The 6,109-nt window shown below is 35.8% G+C and overlaps 1 pseudogene; it reads right to left on the bottom strand.

Moving 5' to 3' along the window:
* Positions 1 to 186: 186 nt before the first annotated feature.
* LOC120197182 lies at positions 187 to 3,625 on the bottom strand (annotated as a pseudogene).
* Positions 3,626 to 6,109: the final 2,484 nt, after the last annotated feature.

Consider the following 6,109-nt stretch of genomic DNA (forward strand, 5'->3'; position numbering starts at 1 on the left):
GGTTCGGACAATGAAATTTTGACTCGAGGTTAGTTCGATCTGATCCGAATTAGTTCGATCTGATCCAAATTAGTTCATTAAAAAATAGAAATAAAAATTATTGATAAAAGAGAACTGTCTGGTACAAGTAGAGGTGTAAGATTTAATTTCACCGATTTAAAACACAAAATGAACCCCTTCATTTTCTCTCTTTGGGGAAGTCAATTCCCGAACCTCTAGAGTTGATGAATTTTCTTAGGAAACTTGGAATTTTCTTAGCTCCCAAACCAGGTGTGCTCTTGACTTCTCCCCGTCTTCAATTCATCACTGCATTAATAACAATGTTTTGAAATCAGTGAAAATGATTAAGAAAAAGGGTAAATTACGCGTTTTTTAAAGTTTAGGTATTAAAACAGATCAAAATTGATAGTTTAGGTATTAAATGTACAATTTACCCTTAAAAAATACCTTAGCTTTATTTAGTTTCATGTATTCTCGCATGACAAAGAAGCCTTTATCCTTTCAACGGTGCATGCAATCAAGTTGTTCACTGTTGCAACCGATCCGAGAGAGAGTTTCGCGGTTGGAACCGAGTTGACTAGAATCTGAAACGCGACCGTAAGAAGCGATCCGCCGGAGCCGCAGGCCGGGTCACCGGCCATGAATCCATCGGCACTTGAAGCTGTTGTCGTAACACTTGATCCGTCGGGCAGGATAGCGAAACCGAAGGAAGAGGAGTGACATAATCAGGGTCACCTCCGTTTAAGACGATGTTCATCTCGACTATATCGACCGGCGCTTAGATCACAAACGAGGCCGTCGGGTCGGTGCAACTCTCTTGAAGGATCAGCATGTTACTCTGGCTCGAATTCGTACTCTACACAAAATTTTACTTAATGTTACGATTACGAAATTGATTAATCGAATCGAATTATTATTAAATGAAATCGAAAAAAAAAAACATTTACAAATTACTTACGTTTACTCGAAGTAGTGAAACACAATTGCCTGTGTCCCGACCATTGGTAATGTGTGCCATTTCTTGGACAACTCCACCATTTGAAAGAATATCCCACTGTATGTTTTGGACCATTCCTCATTATTAAGCCATTCAAAACATACTAAAATGCAACTATCATCCTTTTACTTTATCAAAATTGAAAATTTGATCCTTCTATTTTTAATTTATCGAGTTCTTTAAGAGCGTCGACGTACCTCATTTCGAGAATTCTCGTAAAATTGAATATGCTCTTCGGTGAAACGGGAAGCCAAAACGATGTTGCAGCACTCAGCACAATCCCAGGTGGTCTACCGGGGTCATCTACACTTTTTCTGGTCATCACTCTAACATCATCGGCACCCGTATAACGTCGTCCATGTGTGCACGGTTGAGGCGCTCGCTCCGGCGCAGAAACTTATCACCATCCTCTCGGCTAGCTTCAGCATACTCTTCCTCTCATCTTGATTTGTTATCACTAATGTCACCGTTGAAGAATATTAACAACCACTAATTATAGCTAACATGAGTGTTAGTAGTAGTTTTCTTCGGGGTTAATTACAGTTTTAGTCCTTCCACTATGCAGAAACTTTTAATGTAATCCCTCTGCTTTTAGTAGGTTAAAGTTTAACTGTTTCTAAAGCGATGAAGTGAAATTTTATTATTGTTACCTCCGACGTTGCTAGTGGGAACACTCGCGAGCCTCTCACACTGCCGGTCTAAAGTTGCGATCCAACGTTGAGCTCCGAAAGCACGGCCGGAGCTTACGAGTTGCTTGTAAAGATTGTGAACGCCGCTATCATCCACTTCAACATGTTCAACCCAAGTAACCTTTGATTACCCGTCGGGTATTTCTTGAATTAGGCATCCAGACGGTCGTCTCTGACATCTAATCGTCGGACCGGGGCGTATATTATCCAAGGAAACATCGACCACTGCCCAAGTTCCCTCAGCATGTTGCTTGCAATATCTCACGTAATAGCTCTCACAAGTGGGCACAAGTGGTGAAGGAACTTGAAATTCAGCTGCCATCTGAGAAAATTAAATAGTGGTATGGAAAGTTGCAACAAAATATATGAAAAAATGAAGGTCAAATTATGTTTTTGATCCCTCTACCATACTAAAACTTTAGATTAATACCACTTGAAGGGCTCCATTATAATTGTCTGCAACACCCGTTGATAGAACATCCAAAGTTGAAGCCTTTGAAACTATTCCCGAGAACACAGTCGACCATTGGTGCTGAATTTCAATATATATATATATATATATATATATATATATATATATATATATATATATATATATAGTGCTTGAAACACATATTTTCATGGTGTTTATAATGGATATTTAGTGTGAAAAATTTACCACATCCATGAGAATCTCGACAAGGTTGATATAGTTCATGATAACAACAGCCGTTTCTCTTGAAGCTTCACACTTTAAGCCACTAGGTTTTGGCCCAATTCCTCTAGGGAACGTTCTAATATACTCTTCCTCATTAAGAACACAAGTTGTACCATCGAGGCCGGTCATCCATAAGGGCTCACCCATCTGAGCCATTCGAATTAGTTCCTCCATCGCCGCCACCGCGAGCTCGACTATCATCTGCTTATCTGTCTCCAAAGGTGAACTTATCGACCTACAGAGATCCCCGGAGGCACCATATATCTCACCGGTGGTGCCGGCTTGCGCACCGAATTCGAAAGGTTGAGACGGCATAGGAGAGGAAAGGAGAGGGTTGTTCACCCCTGGCTTGCCAACATACTTCGTAGCTATTGCTGATATACTATCAATCTGTGTGCATGGTACTCAAAAAGTTTGCAGCTATCTTTAAGATATAGAATTTGATGAAAGGGATATTAGATGATTTTGGTACCTCTTCTATTAGTCGAGCGTTTTCAAGCCTGAGATGGTGTTCATCTAAGGACATTTGACCTACAGCAGTAGGGCCTCCACAATTAGGGCAAGAAGCAGTCCTTAAAGCTTCCCTAAACCTCGTGTTATCTGCCCTTAGCCTCTCATTCTCGGCTCGAAGTTGTGTGTTTTCTTGGCGCTCATGCTGTGTCTGTAATCGGAGACGGAAACGTGATTTTATATTACGGGATGAATTTATAAAATTCAAGCCAAAAGTATTCCTATTATATATATATATATATATATATATATATATATATATATACCTTCATTTGGGTACGCTTGTTTTGGAACCAAAACTTCACTTGCAAGGGCCCTAACCCTAACTCACGCCCAAGTTCCTTCCTTTGCTTGTCATCCGGGTGCGGACACTCCTTGAAGAAACTATGAACAAAAGTACATTCTTTTTATAAAATCTGATCCGACTCGATTCGATTCTAGAATAATGGAAGTTCATAAGACAAAGAAACGAAAGGGGTTTTGTTTTTATTGCTTACGCTTCCATTTCTTGGATCTGATGCTGCGTATGGCGATGGTAACGCTTCTTTTTATTAGGTCGAGGATTCTGATCGTCGCCGGAGGCGACTTCGTGGTCATTCTCGTTACCGGATTTCATCGTACTCTCGAATTCATCGTCTCTCGTTCGAGCAAGTTCACTTTCGGAAGTGTGTTGTGTCATCTCAAGAAGATGAAGTTCACCTTCCATCATTTTGCTTGGATGTTGGAACACTTCTTCAAGATTCCTCAAAGCTTATTTTTTGGCTGTCTTTGTACATATATATATATATATATATAAGAAAAAAAAAGAGTTCAAGTGTTTCTCAAATATCGAGAAGGATTTTGAACACCAAATTCATTAAAAAAAAGATTAGCAAAAGAATTACCTGATTCCAAATCCTCTAACATTCCCGTTTCCACTTATCATCGGCGTCGTGTTTCTAGCCGGATTCATAACTCCGGCCAAAATATTTCAGAATCCCAAAAGCGCCGAGTAATCTTGTTCATATACATATATGTATATATATATATATGCTCCAAGAGTCTAACGTAAAGATTTCAACTTGAAAGAACTTAAGAACAACTAAGAGTGAAACACTGTGCAGAAGCTTAGTTGCGTAGAAATCTTTGACCTAATGGAGAAGAACCCTAGAAAAGTTGGAGGAAGAAGATGAGTTTTAGGGTCTATTTAGGGCAAGAAGGTGACTGATACACAAAAGAAAAAAAAGATGATGATGATGATGATGATGATGAAGAAGAAGAAGAAGAAGAAAGGGAAAAGGGAAACAGATGGATGATATTGTGGCAGCGAAGAGTTATTGCAGAATGTATTGAGAGGGTGCAATTGCATTTAATGGAGGGTGATGAATATGCTATTGAGATAGAAAGTGAACTATTTCAAGTTTTTCATCTTCATCCAATAATTTTTTTTAGTAAAGCACATAAATGATCTTCTAATTATAGAGTATTATTTCATTAAATACTTTTGATTATTAAAAATTACAAAATAATCACTTAATTGTTCATTGTAATCTAAACTCGTCATTTTTCGTTAAAAATTTGACGACATTTTGATTTGAACATTAATCTTCTAACTGTGATATGATAAAATATAATCTCAAAATCTCAAACGATTATTATATATCAATCATCATGTAAACGTCCAACATAGAAAATCGTCAATTTTTTAACATAAAATAACGAGTTTAGAAGATAATCAATAATCAAGTGACCAATTTATAACTTTTAATAGTTGAATGACTTAAAAATCAACATTCAATAATTGAAGAATCATTTTGTAATTTCTAATCATCATGTAAATTTTTACTTCTCGCGTCCATTCTTATTGATAATTTTTTTCAAGTATAGTTTAAACACTTATTTTATATTAAACTTTTACAAAATACCATTAAAATCAAGGGTAAAATACATAAATAGTCCCTAGATTACAAGGTAGTAAGTCCCTTGACTATTAAAAGTTTCAAAATAATATTTCGATTATAAAATGTTGTTTTGTTGAGTCTCTTGACTATTAAAAGTTACAAAATAATCTATCGATTATTCATTATGTTTCAAACTGATCCTTTTCCCATTAAAAGAATTGTTTGAGTTAGATGTTAACATAATTACTGAAATATGATAGTAGTTTGAGATTTTAATATCAGATTTTATCATATCATAATCAATTGATTAACGAAAAAGATGAATTTAAAATATAATCAATAGTCCAGTTCATTTTATAACTTATAATAGTCGAGAGATTCAACAAAATAACATTATTTAATCAAAAAATCATTTTATAACTTTTAATAGTCGAATACTTAATAAAATATTAATTTATAATCAAAAATATATTTAATTGGATATCTAGTTGGACAGTAAGTAAAAAGATAGATTTAAGAATGTACTGCATATATGAATTTAAAAGTCCTATCCGTATATATAGTGGTTAAAAAAGATAAAAGAACATGAGAATAAGGAAAAGAGTGTTCGCACGTTAAAAAAGATAAAAGAACATGAGAATAAGGAAAAGAGTGTTCGCACCCGCCATCCGTTTAGGGATGGTAACTCAACCCGAATCTGACCTGATCAGATCAGATTTTTTTAAAAAAAATTTGAGTTCAAGTCGAATTTTTTTTAAATGCATTATTCGGGTCGGGTCGGATTTATGGTGAAAAAATTCAACCCAACCCGAAAAATATATAATTTTATCATATATATTTAGGGATAATTACAATAATACCCCTCTATATATACTTTTTTCAATTAAGTTAATATTTTTATTGAATAAAAATATATTTTTATTATTATTTCGAGTCGGGTCGGGTGAAACCTTAAATTCATCGGGTCGGGTCAGATCACGAGTGGAGGACCCTTTCTTCTCGAGTCGGGTGACCCAAAAACTTGACCCGACCCGACCCATTGCTATCTGTACATCCGTTTGTCATCCCTAATCGCATGCATATTCTAATTTATCAAATTTAGTAGTTATTTGACCTAAAAATTAGTTTTCCTTTAATGCATGAAAACATAAAGCAGGAAATAGATAGATCGAGAATCAAGAGTGGAAAAAAGAGTCTAATTTGTCTAAAGGTTGGGCACTCGACTCGAACCCGAAAATTTCGACCTTGATGGTGACTAATTAGTGATACCAAGTTGGATGAGATAAATACTAAACCAAAGAAATAACAAGACGATGCAAAGATCCGTCGCATAAAG

The sequence above is a fragment of the Hibiscus syriacus genome, unplaced genomic scaffold, assembly GCF_006381635.1.
Source record: "Hibiscus syriacus cultivar Baekdansim isolate YM2019G1 unplaced genomic scaffold, ASM638163v2 tig00117047_pilon, whole genome shotgun sequence".
Classification (NCBI taxonomy): domain Eukaryota; kingdom Viridiplantae; phylum Streptophyta; class Magnoliopsida; order Malvales; family Malvaceae; genus Hibiscus; species Hibiscus syriacus.